Genomic DNA, 16,949 nt, shown 5'->3' with positions numbered 1-16,949 from the left:
ATCACACAAGCCCAACCGCCAGCAGAACCGTGTGCCTGCCACCTGTTAGCTGCTCTTGAGAGAGCCCCAAAACCGAGCTCCAGCAAAGCACTGGGAACGCCTTTGTTGTTCTCTTAACTACGGAAGCTACCAGAGTTCAGTCTAACCCCGCGCCTGAAAGCAAAACTTCCCCCAGGCTGGGCAAGTCTTCCAAGGTTGGGGCTTTGACAAAGCCCTCCTGTAGCTACAGCGAAGCACAAATGTCATCTGCTAGTCCCAGAAGGGGGTAAGGGTCAAAGGTGAGGAAAGTTTGGGGACGGATATCTAGGATCTTAAGAAAAGCTCAGTTTCGCGGGGGAGGAGAGTGAGCACAACGAGGAGGTGGGCCGTCCCGCTGGGTGAAAGAACCGTGAAATCCCGGCTCAGGGGTCGGGGAAGAAAGGTGCTAAAACGAGACTAGGAGGAAAACGGAGAGACAGTGGATCAGGCGAAAGACAAGAAACCGAGTTTAAAAGGGATGGTTATGCTGAGGAAAGAAAGGCTAAACTGAGGTGAAAGAGGCGAGGCCAGCGTGAAGGGAAGGGCCGAGATGAGGGAAGCACAGTAGAGACAAGGAACAGGCGGAGAGACCCCCACCCACAAGGTCCAAGGCAGAACTCTTGACCCGCCTTCCTACAGGATGTATTCGACTGGCTGCGCACAGACCCTGTCGGCAGCGGAGACTCACCCAAAGGCTGCAGAAGCCCCACAGCAAGACATGGGGACCGGTCCAGACCCACGGTAGAACCAGCACAGTGGAGGAAACCGCGGCGTTAGAGTAACCCGGATGCGCATCCTTAGGAACCGGAAGTAAGCGACCAGGGTCACCTCGCAATCCACACCCCGTTCGGACCAGAAGCCCCTGGGCGCGTGTGTTGGGCCTCTGGGGGCGGGGAAGTGCTTAGACCCTGCCCACTCCGCGACCCTGGCGAGCCCCGCCCCTGGTCACGCCCAGCTCGGCGCCCTGGAGTCAGTAGCTAAGGCTGAGCTGATCCTAGCTGCACTGCTAAGCCACAGTAGACCAGTTAAGGAGTACCACAGCCCTCTTTTTCAAGGAGGTCTTTTTAAAATGCGCATCATCCCTGCCTCCCTAAAGGGAACGTGTGGAGAAATGCTGGATTTAGAAAAACTGTGGGAGTTAGAATGGGTGGGAAGTTCGGGAAGACGCTTGGAGGCTATCTTTTTATGCCCATAGTTTATTCCTAATATTGCATTGAGCTTACAGTTAACCTCAGTTCTTGCACATTGTCTGCAGAAGCAAAATTTTTAAATTCTTCGTTAATTTTACATTACAACCCAAATATGGACAAAGGGCAAGGTTGAATTCAGGTTTTGTGTCCGAAGTATATTCAATTTAGGAGACCCTCTTTAAGAAAAAGAATCCAAAATTACACACACAGTATTAGATATAGAAGTGAGGGGTTTTTTTATAATAAGAAAATAAATCACTTTTTTTTTAAACTCACAAATTAAAAATCGAGAAAAAAGCTCGGTGTGGTGGTACATACCTGTAATCCCAGCTACTCAGGAGGTTGAGGCAGTTCTGGGCCAGACTGTCCTGTCTCAAAAATAAAAAGGGCTGGGGATGTAGCCCAAAAGTACAGTGCCCCTTGGGTTCGATCCCCAGTACCACCAGTAAATAAACAAATGAAGACTCGACAAGAGGATTTGGACATTTTGTGACTTACACGGTCCTGGGTGGCAGGCAGGCCAGCATAAAATGGATGAGCACCCTGTGCCTACAAGCAGGGAGAATATATGAAGGATAACTTGCATGCCAACTAAACATGTGGGTTTTTTCAGAGGTTTTAGGAGCACATGACTTTACTTCACAACCAAGGTCATCCTGTTTTGATTCCCATCTAAAGATTGGAGATAAAAGAAGTGGCCAGTTTCACTCCTCCTTGCCCGCCTCAACACATTCTTGGGAGACCTTCTTAGTTCACCTTCAGAAACAACAAGCCATTAATATTGATTTAGTGATTACCCCAACAGGTGGGCTCCTGTTAAAACCTTAGTCAGGTCATGTCCCTCTTTCAATGAATTCCTGTCTTTGAGTAAAAACCAAATGCTTATGCTGATATACAGGACCCTCAAGATTTGACACCACCCCCCCCCCCCAGTACACCTCCATCCTGTCATCAGTCTGCTTAAAGCAAACTGGCCTCTTTGCTGTTTTTCTAACCTGCAGATATGCTCGGGGCCTTTGTACTTGCTGATTCTTGTGCTTGAACTGCTTTTCCCCCAGACACCTGCACCAATTCACCCTGTCACTTCATTTATGTCTTTATTCAAATATCACTTTCCCAATGAGAACTTCCCTGACACTATAAACACTATCATCCTTCTTGTACCTTCTATCTGTTTCCCACATAATTTTTCTCTAATAAGTGTTCTCCCCTCCAACAAGTAGCTTATAAACTTGATTTAATGTCCCTCCCTCCCCAGAAGAATATGAACTCCACAAGGGCATCTATGTTTGGCCATTTTGTTCATGGAAATATTTAGCACCAGAACAGAGTCTGGCACATTGTAGGTGCCCCCTAAGTGTTTGTTGAATGAAAGAATTAATAATTCATTTATTTGGGGACAAGTTGCTCATTAATTGTTTTTGCTGGGGCTGGGGATGTGGCTCAAGTGGTAGCGCGCTTGCCTGGCATGCGTGCGGCCCGGGTTCGATCCTCACCACCACATACCAACAAAGATGTTGTGTCCGCCGAGAACTAGAAAATAAATATTAAAAATTCTCTCTCTCTCTCTCTCTCCTCTCTCTCTCCTCTCTCACCCTCTCTTAAAAAAAAAAAAAATTTGTTTTTGCTGTTGGGAAACCATGTAAATTTAACCACCAACTCCACCAGGGGGAGACCATGAGCGTACAATGGGACATCTTCAGAAATGTTATTCCTGAAGCATTTAGGGTACATAAACATGATTCTAAAACAGAGCTATAAAGAAGCTCACAAATTCCTCCCCAAAGCAGAGAAGGCTGTAGCAACTAAAAATAAACAAATAAACAAAAACCTTCCAATGCCTTTTACAGTCCTTTGAGAATAAATTCTAAGCTACTTGCTATGGTTTCTAATAGGCCCTTCTTGGCCTGCCCTTCCCAGCTTTCAAATGGCATGTCCAGGCTCCTTCCCCTCACATATCCTGAGCTCCAGTCATGCTGGTACTTTTTTCTCTCTCCTTCACAAACCAAAATTCTAGCCTCAGGACCTGCTATTCCCCGTCTCTCTCTCCCCAACCTTCCAATGCATGGTTCTTTTTTTTAAAATATTTTTTTAGTTATTGATGGACCTTTATTATTCATTTGCTTGCTCGGAATCGAACCCAATGCATCGCACATACTAGGCAAGTGCTCTACCACTGAGCCACAACCCCAGCCCCCCAGTGCATGGTTCTTTATACTGGTCTCAGTTAAATCTTTTTTTTTTTAATATTTATTTTTTAGTTATCGGCGGACACAACATCTTTGTTTTGTATGTGGTGCTGGGGATCGAACCCGGGCCGCGTGCATGCCAGGCGAGCGCGCTACCGCTTGAGCCACATCCCCAGCCCTCAGTTAAATCTTACCTCTGAAGGCCTCCCCTCATTTCCTGTCTGTCTTCTTTTTCAAGTAGCTCCCTTGTCCCTTCTACATATGTTACTCTTTTTTAAAAATATTTTTTAGTTGTAGATGGACACAATATCTTTGTTTTATTTATTTATTTTTGTATGTGGTGCTGAGGATCAAACCCAGTGCCTCACGCATTCGAGGCGAGGGCTTAGCCACTGTGGTACAACCCCAGCCCCTGTTATCATTTCTTCATGTTCCTATTGCCACTTTCAGTTATCTTGTTTACTTGTTTATTATCTGTCACTAAAAAGTGGGGTCTTTATCTCTCTTGTTAATTGCTTAATTGGAAGCACTACATGAGTGATTGGCATGTAGTGGGTGCTAAATAAACAAAACAAAGTAATTACTAACATTTACTGAAGTTTTTACTACGTGTCACTGACTTTACATAGTAAATATATAAGTGTTGTGGTTCTTTTTTAATTTTCCCACCAAACTTGGAAAGTATTATGATAATCTTCAGTTTACAGGTGAGAAAACTAAGGCAGGCTAAAGGTTTGTTTTTTTTTTTTTTTTAAGAGAGAGTGAGAGAGGAGAGAGAGAGAGAGAGAGAGAGAGAGAGCGAATTTTCAATATTTATTTTTTAGTTCTCGGCAGACACAACATCTTTGTTGGTATGTGGTGCTGAGGATCGAACCCGGGCCGCGTGCATGCCAGGAGAGCGTGCTACCGCTTGAGCCACATCCCCAGCCCAAAAGTTTTGTATTCCCTAAGACCATACTTGGGAGTACATTTAGGTTAACACTATTTAATAAACTATCTTAAAACTCAGTGACTTGAAACGGCAACCACTATATTATTTCCTTTGTTTGTTTGGGTTTTGTTATGTGGTGCTGGGGATGGAACCTAGGGCTTTGCACATGCCAAGCAAGCCTACTACCACTAAGCTACACTCCTAGCCCAACCACTGTCTTATATCTCACATATTTTGAGTCAGGAATTTAGTGCTCAACCAGGTGATTCCTCTGTTCCATACAATATCAAGCAGAGTCAGTAGCGTTCTAGCTGGCAGTCTAGTAGGCTAGTCTGGAGGGTCCAACTATGTCTCTTACTCATGACACTGGCACTTAAAGGGAAGGACTGAAAGGTTCCCCTGGCCATGTGGTCTCAGAGCTCGCCATGTGATCTCTTCATCAATAAAGTTGAATGTCTTACAGGACAGCTGATGATGTCTCCAAAGAGACAAGTTGCAAACACTGTCATTCTTTTAAATCTGCCCTGGAGAATGGCATAGCATCACTTCCATCCCAGTCTATTAGTTAAAGCAATCATAGAGCTCACCTAAACTCAAGGGAGGTAACATATACGCCACCTGTGTTGGGTGGGATGTCAAGGAATATGTAGTCTTCTTCCATCACCACAAAATATTTCCTTTGCCCCCTTTCTCTGATTCTTTTTTTCTCCCTAGGGCTGTTGTCAGAATAACACAGATTTATTGCCGTTTCTGAAATCTAACTGATGTTCACCAAAAGAGTTTCTGAGAAAACATTCATTTTGGTCTGAATCTCCCTGCTTTTTTTTTTACCAACTACTTTGTAATAATTTAAGCTCTGAAGACAGAGTAAAAAGTAAATCAAACAAACCCTCATGGAGTTCACATTCTTATCAATTCACAGACAGAACATGGTGTTGAATATATGCAGCTAAAGCTCAACTGAAGCTCATCATCCTTTTTCATTTCATTCTATGGAGCCTTTCCTAAACTGTAGAGGAAGTGCTCACATTTCTTTTCTTTTTTTTTTTTTTTTTTTTGAAATGAAATTTCTATCTGGGTGTGGTGGCATGTGTCTATGTGGTCCCAGCTACTTGGGAAGCTGAAGCAGGAGGATTGCTTGAGCCCAGGAGTTAGGGACCAGCCTAGCATCATAGTGTGACCCCATCTCAAAAAAGGAATATGTAGTCTTCTTCCATCACCACAAAATATTTTCTTTGCTTTATGCAAAGCCCTGGGTTCAAACATATTTTTTTTCCTCAGGCTCCAGATACAAACTAGATATTGTCAATTAGATGCTCTTGGGTAAGATTTTCAAGGTAGAGTTGAGGAAGAGGCATTTTCCTCTCCGTTGGCTATTTCTGTTGGCCTTTATGATCATCAATAGAGACATGGGGTTTTCTAGAGCAGGATGTCAGTTTCTAGTCCTCCTCCACGAGTTGATTTTTTTTTTTTTTGTACCTGGGATTGAGCCCAGGGGCACTTAACTACGGAACCACATCTCCAGCCCTTTATTTTTTATTTTGAGACAGGTCTTGCTAAGTTGCTTAGGGCATCACTAAGTTACTGGTGCTGGCTTCAAACCTTCTGCCTCAGCCTCCCGAGCTGCTGGAAGCACACGATTTTCTTGATTGTCCTCCCAGACAGTACACAACAGCTCCACAGCTTTCCAGGACTGAGTGGACATGCTGAGCTCCCTGGCCATAAGAAAACCAAGAACAAAATGCGTTTTATAGCAGAGGACAAGACTTAGTAGCCATAAACTACTTAGACACTTAGGAAGCAGTAATCCTAGTGCACTAGCTGCAGCGGCAGTCCCTTCAAAGTCAGGATGGTTGGGTCTATTCCTTGTTCCCTAGCAATGTTTGGCTATGAAATGGGATTAAGAACATTTTTCCTGATTTATGGTGCACTGTAAGCTGTATAGTACTATACAAATAAAATCTATCAATCTTAATTACATCAGTGGCTCTCAAAGTATGATCTGGATTTCCCCTGGAGTTTTCAAAATACCATCAGGGAGTAAATTAAAATAAAACTGCTTTATGAATCAGGCTTGATGGTACACACCTGTAATCCCAGCTACTTGAGAGGCTGAGGCAGGAGGATTACAAGTTCAAGGTCAGCCTGAGCAATTTAGAAAGCCCCTGTCTCAAAATTTAAAAAGGGTTGGGGTTGTAACTCAGTGGTAGAACAATTGCCTACCATGTGCAAAGCCCTGGGTTCATTCCCAGTACCAAAATAAAATAAAATAAAATAAAAAATAAACCTACTTTACTGCTTTAAAAATAATACTAACCCAGGGGTTGGGGATGTAGCTCAGTGGTAGAGCACTTGCCTGGCATATGTAAGTCTTGGGTTTTATTCCCAGCACTGCAAAAGGAAAAAAAAAAACTAGCCCATTATTTGCCTTTTTCACTCATTCTTTCAAAAACATGGAGGTGCTTTCCAAACTATATGATGAAGTCCTTACTGATGAAAGTGATATAACTTGTAAATTTCTTGTTTTTAAATAAATTCTGACATTGTGGAAAGACAGAAATCTGTCCAATCCATATTAATGGCATAGCTTGTTTACAACATGTAACTCATATAAACAAAAGCTCTTTGGGGTCCTCAGTAATTTTTAAGAGTTTTAAGAGATGCTGACGTCAAAACATTTGAGTACTGCCGCCCAAGGTCACTGTGTTTACTCATTCTTGTACTATCTGCAGTGGCCCCCACTTTGACCATTTCTGGATGCTTCATTCTACACGCGGTCATGCCGCTGCCGTGTCCAGCCCTCTTTTACTAGGATGCCTTTCTATTTTGATTAACACACTTGCGACAGAATCTTCTTGCACAGATGTCCGATAACAGCTGTCTTGGCACAGCCTCAGACATAACTGTGGTCTGTTCTCATGAACAATGTTAGACCTGCAGACCAGTCCCTCGCCTTGCGGCTGCTAAATTATTCTTTCTGGCTGGACTCATCTTGTTACCTGGTTACTAACCCTGCCTTTACCCTACTGAGTGCTAGTCCGACACATAGCCTCCTGTTCCTACTTTTGATTTTCTTTCTGTTCAGATGACCCCTTGCTGTGGAGGTCATTTGTCAGCTACCCACAACTAAGCTGAGCCATCCCCACCCTTATCCCTGTCCAATTCCAGAGTGTGAGCTGGGTCAAACTGAGGTCACTTGGAGGCTTCCACCCACCAGATAATGGATTAATATTTGCTTTTAAATATGGCTACACCTTCCCCCAAGATTGCCATGTCTGTGCCTTTATATGCTGTAATCACTTAAAACAAACACTGTTAGCAATGGGTATTTCTTGTAGATAGAATTAAGACAATTAATTCTTATATGTATCTGCCAAGGTTGTTTTTTTTTTTGGGGGGGGGTACTGGAGACTGAACTCAGGGGCACTTGACCACTGAGCCACATCCCCAGTACCCCACTTTTTAAAATTTATTTTGTTTATTTTATTTTTTTATGTGGTGCTGAGGATCGAACCCAGTGCCTCACATGTGCTAGGCAAGTGCTGTGCCACTGAGCCACAACCCCAGCCCCCCCAGACCTTTTTGAATTTTGTCTAGAAACAGGGTCTCACTGAGTTGCTTAGTGCCTTGCTTTTGCTGAGGCTGTCTTTGAACTTGCAATCCTTCTGCCTCAGCCTCCTGAGCTGCTGGGATTATAGGCATGCACAACTGCCTCCCCACTCCTGCCAAGGTTTTTTGTTTTTTTTTTCCCCACCTCCTCCTCCTCCCTCTCTTCCCACCTTCTTCTTCTTTTCCTAAAGAAAGTATGTACAGTGATTGAGAACGAGACTCTGGAGACAGAGTGCATGTGTGAATCCCAGCTCTCCCCCTGATAGTTGTGTCCCATTGGATAGTTGTGTTTGATATTGTAAAAAGACACAAACATGTTCAGTCTGTGGACAGGTCAAGTAATCTCTTAGATCAAATAATCTCTCTGTGTCTCAGTTTTCTCCTGGGTAAAGTAGAAATTTTTTAAAGTAGCATTGTTGAAAAAAAAAGAGAGGGAGGTTCTATGAGGATTAATATATGTAAAGACCTTAGAAATGTGCCAGATAGGGCTGGGGATAGAGTATAGGGGGGAGCGCTTGCCTAGCATATGTAAGGCCCTGTGTTCAATCCCCAGCACCACCCCCACACACACAAATTATGCCAGATACATATAATATATAAGTGATTAAAAATCAGAAAAGGGCCAAGCACAGTGGTGCACATCTGTAATCCCAGCAGCTCGGGAGGTTGAGGCAGGAGGATCACGGGTTCCAAGCCAGCCTCTGCAAAAGCGAGGTGCTAAGGTTTCACTGAGTTGCTTAGCACCTCGTAGACATATTTTATGTCTCTAAATAAAATACAAAATAGGTCTGGGGATGTGGCTCAGTGGTTGAGCACCCCTGAATTCAATCCCCAGTTACCCTCCACAATCAGAAAAGAATGAAAACTATGAAATTTTCATTATTTATTTATTTTCTCTTTTTGGCATAGGGGATTGAACTCAGATCTTGGGTGCTTTATCACCTAGCTACATCCCCTAACCTTTTTTTAAATTTTTTACTTTGAGACAGTGTCACACTAAGTTGCCCAGGCTGAAACTTGCCAAGGCTGGCCTGAATCTTGTGCTTCAGCCTCTCAAGTAGCTGGGATTATAGGTGTGTTCCAGGGTGTCTGGTACTTTCATGAGTTTAGGGATATGGGGGAAAGTTATAATAAATCTTAAAGTCCTGATTTTCAATAGGAAACTTGAGGTGAAACACTATTAGTCTAAGGGCATTAAAGAGTGCCAAGCGCTGGATTATTTGTCTCCTTTGTTTAGAAAAATTAAGAAAGAAGGTTAGTAAATCTTTATATGAGAAGAACCATAAAATTTAAGCTAAATCTAAATGAGTTCTGAATCATGTCATTGTAAGAATAGTCTGCTTAATTAAAGAGAAAAAGAACTTTTCTGTAATATAAATTACTTTTAAAATGATATTATATAAATTACTTTTTTTAAAAAAGGTAGTATTTACTTGAAACCCTGAAGCTAATAATTTTTATTATAAGAAATTACATTTCATTTGACCTAGCTATTGCACTTCTCGGACTATTTATTCCCTGAGGACCTTAAAAAAGAGCTCTATAGGGATACGGCTGCATCAATGATTATAGCGGCACAATTCACAATAGCTAGACTGTGGAACCAATCTAGATGCCCCTCAATAGATGAATGGATAAAAAAAATGTGGCATCTATACACAATGGAGTATTATGCAGCACTAAGAAATGACAAAATCATAGAATTTGCAGGAAAATGGATGGCATTAGAGCAGATTATGCTAAGGGAAGCTAGCCAAGCCCTAAAAAACAAATGCCAAATGTCTGCTTTGATATAAAGAGAACAACTAAGAACAGAACAGGAAGGAAGAGCATGAGGAAAAGACTACAGTAAACAAAGACGAATGGGGGGAGAGAAACGGAGAGAGAAGGGAAAGCACATGGAAATAGTAGGAGACCTTCAATGATACATAAAATTATAAGAGGTTATGAGGGGCAAGGGGGAGGGAAAAAAAGGGAGAGAATTGAACAACAGCAGGGGAGGTAGAGAGGGAAGATGGGAGGGGAGGGGAGGGGAGGGGGGATAGTAGGGGATAGGAAAGGTAGCAGAATACAACAGTCACTAATATGGCATTATGTAAAAATGTGAATATGTAACAGATGTGATTCTGCAATCTGTATTTGGGGTGAAAATGGGAGTTCAAAACACAATTTGAGTCAAATGTATGAAAGATGATATATCATGAGCTATGTAATGCTTTAAATAATCAATAAAAAAAAGAAATTACATTTTTAAATTAATGTTTGTGACAGAAAATAGTGGTTATTCATTTAGAATGGTAAACTGCTAGGTGTAGAGGAGCATGCCTGTAATCTCAGGGACTCACGAGGCTGAGGCAGGAGGATCTCAAATTTAAGGCCAGCTTCAACAACTTAGCAATACATTGTCTCAAGATAAAAATTAAAAGGGCTAGGGATGAAACTCAGTGGTAAAGTGTTTCTGGGTTCAATTCCCAGTACCCAAAACAAACAACAGAAAGAAAATAGTAAACTCTGTTTATTACAGTGTTTACTCCAACTTGGTGACAAATTAAACTCTTGTGCTCTTGTGACCTTACCTTACTGATCTAAATATAATTAAGTTGACCATTATAAAATTCTGGAAAGATTCTCTTAAACTTGGGAATAGATCTAAATACATTCCTTCAAGTGAAGAAAAGTGATAAGAAAATAAGTATAACAGTAAATTAAGGCTGGGCTGTAGCTTAATGGTAGAGAGCAGGCTTGCATGCATAAGGTCTTGGGTTCAATTCCCCACCACACACACAAAAAAAAGCAGTACAGAAAATGAGATTCTGATACATGCTACAACATAAATGAACTCTGAAAATATTATGCACAGCACAGACAAAATTTCTAGCATGAGAAATCTATTGCTTTTATATGACAGTTTAATATTTTCCAGTCAAGAGACAAATTACAACTGTGAAATGAGTTGTGAACCATAAAACCAGTAACAAACATTCAGAGTGAGCAAACGCAAGGTGAGAGAGGAATTATATTTACTCCCTCTCTTGAATACACTCCCACTTTCCTCCCAAAGTAGGAAATGGGAGAGAAAATAGAAAAAGATTTTCTGGCTCCCCTGAGTAGTAATCTCTCAAAAAATATGATGGTATTTATGGAGCACCCATCCTTCCCTGCCCCATGTTAACCCTTCACTTGCATCCCTTCACCGAACCTCCCAACGACACAATTAATTATTATCTAATAATATACTATACTAATATTTGAATATACTCAGGTTATCTCCACTTTCCAGAAAACTGAGGCTCAAGGTTGTTAAATCACTAAGCCAAAGTCCCAGAAGTCACAGCGTGAGACTCCAGCCCTGGGGTAGCAGCACCAAGCAGCTCCAGCTCCAGCTTCGTATTAGCATCCCTGAGGCTTAAGCCCCGCTCCCTGAGGTTCCTGAACCAATCCGAGAGAGGCCAATGGATATTGACCAAGTCTGCTTGTCTCCACCCACTCTGGACCCAAGAGCTTCCTAGCGCTCAACTGCTGGCTCTCGAGGCACCTAACCTTGCCCGAAGGACTGGTTCTGGGTGAGCTGTAGCCACCTCTGTGTCCCATTGTCCCAAGATATGTCACCTGCAAAGCACTGCTTCTCCAGGTTAGCATCATCTCCAGGTGCTAGGCTTCTCCCACTCTCGTTCACCTTGACTTAGTAAAGCCTGATGGTTAAATGAAGCAAGGAGTCTTAGGGTTGAACAGAGCTTCGTTCCAGTCTCTCCTTCACCATTTCCTCTGTAAGATTCTTCATGTACAAGGTACTCAATCTAAAAATAGGGATGGTAAATGTTATAGATTTGGATGTGATTTACCCCTCAAAAGTTCATGTGCTAGAAAACTGAAAAAAAAAAAAAAAGGTTCATAGGCTCAATACTGCATTGAGGTGTTGGAGCCTTTAAAGAGGTGGCTAGTGAGAGGAAATTAGGTCATCGGGGCTCCACCCTCCTAAATGGATTAATACTGATCTCTTGCAGAGTGGGTTAGGTCTCACAGGAGTGAGTTAGGTCTCAAGATAGTTAGGGAGTTAGAAAGCAAAGCCATCCCATAGGCTTAGCCTCTTCTGCACACAGCCATTTCCTTTTCTGTTCCTCTGTCGTCTGTCACAGCCAAGGTGGCCATGCCAGGATGCAGACTCCCTGCAATTTGGATCTTCCATCCACCAAAATCATAAGCCAAATAAACGTCTTCATTTATAAAGTACCCAGTCTCAGGTGTTTTGTTGCAGCAACACAAAATGGACTAATACAATAGTCCTGCCTTTTTAGTAGGATGGTTGTGAGAATAAAATGTACTCATCTTTGGAAAACATCTGGTAGAGTGCCTGGCACCTTGTAAGCACTCAATAGACAGATTTGTCATTCTTAGGACTTTCATTGTTATCCCTGTGCTGTAGTCTATCCAGCCTCTCAGTCTCAATTTTCTGATTTGAGGCCTACACTTCATGTCTTCTCTTATCAGTATTTCTTCTCTTCCCTTCATATACACACACACACAAAAAAAAAAACACACACACCACACCTAAATCTCTCCATATATAGATATATGTCTCTGAATATATGTGTATATCTATCTATAGATAGGTATAGATATAGATATATATCTGAATTCAACCCTGGAGGACTCCCACTCACTGATGGGTACTTCTTCAACTATACAGACTTCCCAGAACAAAAAATTTGACCAGCCTGACTTTTCAATTATTAAACTTATTTCAGGTGGACATTTGATGCAAAGCCCACCAATTTTTATCTGAACGTAGGTGGTACACCTCTGAGAGAACCGATAAAGGATTGGGGGGACACGGGGTGGGGCTAGAGCTGCGCTCTTGAGTCAGCTGGGCCTGATTTGGAACTTGCAGGCTGCGAGGCATGGATATACTACTACACATCTCTGAACCTCCATGTCCTCAACTGTGAAGTGGAGAGTCTCACCATTAACTCTCAGGGGTGTGATGAGGATTCTGTGGGACAATGCTGGAAATCCTATGTGCCCGGCACAGAATAGGCATGGATGATGTTAGTGTCCTTCCTCCAGCAGCCCATCATTGTCTTGAAATACTGCCAACAGCATCCGAAAATAAAATGCCTCATTTCTAAGGAAATAGCAAGGCTCCGTTTTCCCTGTTGTCCCCTTGACTTTCCACCCCGTAGTCACTCCCTCCTTTCTCTAAAGCTTAGTCATTCTGACACAGAAAGGCTATTCCCAGGGACACAACCCACACACACACCCAAAGCAGCCCTGCTCAAATGCCACTTGGTCAGAAGCCAGACTTGCTCTTTAGAAAAGCACATCAGAGATCTGGGGACTCAGCTCAGTGGCAGAGAGTTTGCACCCACAGGCCCTGGGTTCAATCCCCAGTACTGCAAAACAAAAGAAAACCATGTTCACCCTGGGCACCACCACCTCAGGGAAAATTCTCCAAGACTTTAAAAATTGCAGTAAAAATGATTCATGAGTTACAGAATAGGACTTCTGAGAAAAATTACAGAATCTAGATTGTTTGGGTTTAGGAAGTAAAGGCTAGAGGGGACAGGGCTGGAGAGGCACTGCTGAGAAACCATATTCAAGGACGTAGAGCCAGCTCATCCTGGTGGCCCACACCTGTAGTCCCAGCTATTTGAGGGGCTGAGTCAGGAGGATCACCTGAGCTGGGAGTCTGAGGCCAACCTGGACAACCTAGTGAGAGCAAGACCTGGTCTTAAAAAAAAAAAAAAGAGGCAGAATCAAAGATTCCTAGTAAGTACATGCTGTATGCTGTAGATTGGGAGGGAAAACGGCAGAGCATCAGAAGGGTCTTGGGAAATCCACTGAATCAGGAACAGAAGATGGGGGACCCTTTTTATTTTTAAATCTATTTACTTATCTGTATGTGGTGCTGAGGATCGAACCCAGTACTTCACGCATGTGAGGCAAGCGCTCTAGCACTGAGCTACAACCCCAGCCCAGGGGGACCCTTCTTAAGACAAAGAATGAAAAATTATAAACACAAAATTGCTAGGGTCTTGGGAAGGTAAGGGATCCTGAAGTTGAAGCTCTGCTGATTTCCCAGTAAATTTACCTCTAACCAGGAATGTGACAAGTGACCTGGTCAGAGGGCTGGGGGCGTAGGTCAATGGGACAGGACCTGTCTAATATTCCATCCCCAGAACTGCCCCACCACACACACACACACACACACACACACACACACACACATACACACACACACTATGTGCTGGTAAAATGGATTTGGGAAATGGTCTCAGTTTGTTCTATAACCCTGACTAGAAACTCCTTCTCTCCCATCTTCCCCTAAATCATGCCTAGTTAGTCTGCAAAATGCAACACAAGCCTGCCCTCCTTCCAGGAATCCTACCATTTGTGACCTTCCCCACCACAGTGACGTTGTGCCCCACTTTCGTGTGTGTACCTGTTACACACTGTGCTTATCTGTGCCATTCCACTTGTGTTAGTTATTTATTGATGTGTACAAATTCCTCCAAAATGCAGTAGTTTTAAACAATACAGGTTCATTGATTCACGGTTTCTATGGATCAGGTATCCAGGAGTGACTTTGCTGTGACCTTTGTCAACCTAAGGCCTGACTGGAAAAGATCTGCTTCCTAGCTCACATGGTGATGGTTACAGGATTCAGTTCCTCTCAGGCTGCTGTATTAGGGTCTCAGTTCCTCCAGTGCTGCTGGCCAGAGGCCTCCCTGGGTTCCTAGCCATATGTAGGCCTCTCCATTAGGCAAGTGTGGTAGCTTTCTTCATCAAAGTGAAGATAAAGGGGGAAGGGATGTTGGGTAGCCAACTAGCTGTTGCCCCCTTTACATAGGCACAGTCACCTCACTCCTTTTAGTCCCATACCTAGATGGCTTTACATAGCTCATCACCTGCCAGGCCCCTGAAGACATTTGACCTTTCAGTAGTGGCTCAGGGTTGGAAAGTAGGAAAGATCATTTCTCATCCTCTATTATCCATTGTTTTCCTATTTCTTCTAGCCAATAAAAAAAAAAAAAAAAAAAAAAAAAAAAAAACTCTTCCCAAGATGTAGCAGGGTATATGGCTGCCAAGCTCAAAATCACATTTCCCAGCCTCTCTTGCAGCTAGTTGGATGTGACCACCTAACTAAGTACTCATCTTCAGAAAATGAATAAAATTGATATAAACATCATGTCTACATCTTAAATAGAAATTATTCACAATATATTTCCTCTTTTCACTTTTCTAACAGGATGGAGTGTGGATGTATTGATGGAAGCCTGTTTCCAAGGAAACAGCAAAGCAACATGATAAGGAACCTGTCTGCATCTCTGAGTGACTACCTATAGCAGATCCACTTACCTCCACTGACCCGGAACCACTCCAATGCTTAGAGAGATAAAGGAACTAGAAAAACTAGAAAAATAAACAAAAACAAAACTTCCGGGCAAGCTCTGGGAATTCCACTTGCAAAAACTTCTTGTTTCTCTAGGGTACTTTTCAGGGTGCAAAAGAATCGCCCGGAAGCGTTGTTAAACCACAAAGTGTTGAGGACTAGCCCTGGAGTTTCTGATTCAGTAGATGTGGGTGGAACCTGGGGTTTGGGATGTCTAACAAGTTCCCAGATGCTGTTGCTGCTGATCTGGGGATCACAGTAAGAGAAGCTCTGCTCTAGGGGAAACACGTGAACTGACTAAGTGCCTCCTGCCTTTCATCCTGGGGTGTCTCCACATCTGGTTCCAAAGTCTTAAGAAAACCTAGTTGACCCAGGACTGAGACATTCCTGTGGTTCTGTGATTGGCAGCCCAGTGAGTATCACCTGGGGTGCGGTTGGGGGAGGTTTCCCAAAAGAAGGAAATACTGGACATACAAAACTAGATGTCCTCAAAGTGGTAGCTGGACAGACTTTCACCATCTGGAGCAAGGTTTGCTGCAGCAATGTCTCCTCTCAGAGCAGAAAGCACCAGAAGACAGAAGGGGTTTTGGGGGAGAGATTGTGCTCCTACAGCTGATTTATCTCTATTCAACCTCATTGTATTTTTCTGCCCAATAGAGGGAATTTCTGCCCCTTAGAGGCCTGTCATACATTTCCCAGCTGCTTTTGGTGACTACGGGCAGTGGGAGGAGGCAGGAAACTGTGTAAATCCATCTTGACCAGTTAGGCTGCCACCCAGGACAACAGGTCATCATGAGTATTGTAGATTTTCTCAACCTTGCAGATATTGACACTAACAGATAGTTCCTAAAAATCCTGATCATCTTATTTTCACATCATATTTTCTATGCTGTAGGAGAGGAGATACTTCCTTCTACGCTTTTAGGTCCCTGTCGATAGCCTCAGAATTAAACTGACATAAGAGAATAACAGTAGAAAAGGGTACAAATGTATTTAATATTTTTACATGTCTTAACACAGGAGTCTTCAGAAGGTGGATGAAGACCAGAAGAAGTCATTAGGCACAAAAGCTTTTATTCATTTTTACACAAAGAATGATAACATTAGAGCAACATAACAAAACAAAGGGGATTGGGTTAGGGGCAGTAAATTGTGGGACAATGACCAGAAAATATCTGGAGGAAAGTAATGGAAGATAAGGGTTATTTTTGGTTTGTTTGTACAGTTCTATTTTGGTGTCAGTCTGCAGTGTCTAGCAATGACCGCTCTTCTCTTCTCAGACAGGGAAGGAACCTTTCTCAGAGAATCTTTCATGAGATGCATTCAGGTGGAAAGGAGGAAGTCAGAGAGCTTTTCCTGAATCTGTTTCTCAAGGGCCTTTAGTTCATCATAATAAACATGCGAAAATGACACATTCTGGGGTGGCATGTCCCAAACCCTTTTACTCACAATTTCCCTTCTGAAAAATTCTGTACCCTGGTGGCACACACCTGTAATCACAATGACTTGGGAGGCTGAGGCAGGAGGATTGCAAGTTTGAGGCCAGCCTCAGCAACTTAGTGAGAAAGAAGAAGAAGGAGGGGGGGAGGAGGAGGAGGGGGAGGAGGAGGAGGAGGGGAAGA

The 16,949-nt window shown here is 42.9% G+C and overlaps 1 protein-coding gene and 1 long non-coding RNA gene across 5 annotated transcripts in view; one reads left to right on the top strand and one right to left on the bottom strand.

Moving 5' to 3' along the window:
* The window catches only part of EYA3 (EYA transcriptional coactivator and phosphatase 3), a 110,303-nt gene extending 109,461 nt beyond the window's left edge, over positions 1-842 (bottom strand). For 2 of the 4 annotated variants that reach the window (XM_081308409.1, XM_081308414.1), the window contains exon 1: positions 707-842. The gene's annotated coding sequence lies outside the window, so the exon portion shown is untranslated. The remainder of the gene's footprint in view (positions 1-706) is intronic. The other 2 variants (XM_081308413.1, XM_081308416.1) reach the window with 2 other exon arrangements.
* LOC308657005 lies at positions 54-16,418 on the top strand. The gene is made up of 3 exons (XR_014023831.1): positions 54-278; positions 658-828; positions 15,184-16,418. It is a non-coding gene; the product is annotated as an uncharacterized lncRNA (long non-coding RNA).
* The last annotated feature ends 531 nt before the right edge of the window (positions 16,419-16,949 follow it).

This window comes from Spermophilus citellus (genome assembly GCF_964194105.1).
Source record: "Spermophilus citellus genome assembly, chromosome: 9".
Lineage (NCBI taxonomy): Eukaryota > Metazoa > Chordata > Mammalia > Rodentia > Sciuridae > Spermophilus > Spermophilus citellus.
Note: the sequence above shows the minus strand (reverse complement) of the source record. Positions and strands in the feature narration are given on the sequence as shown.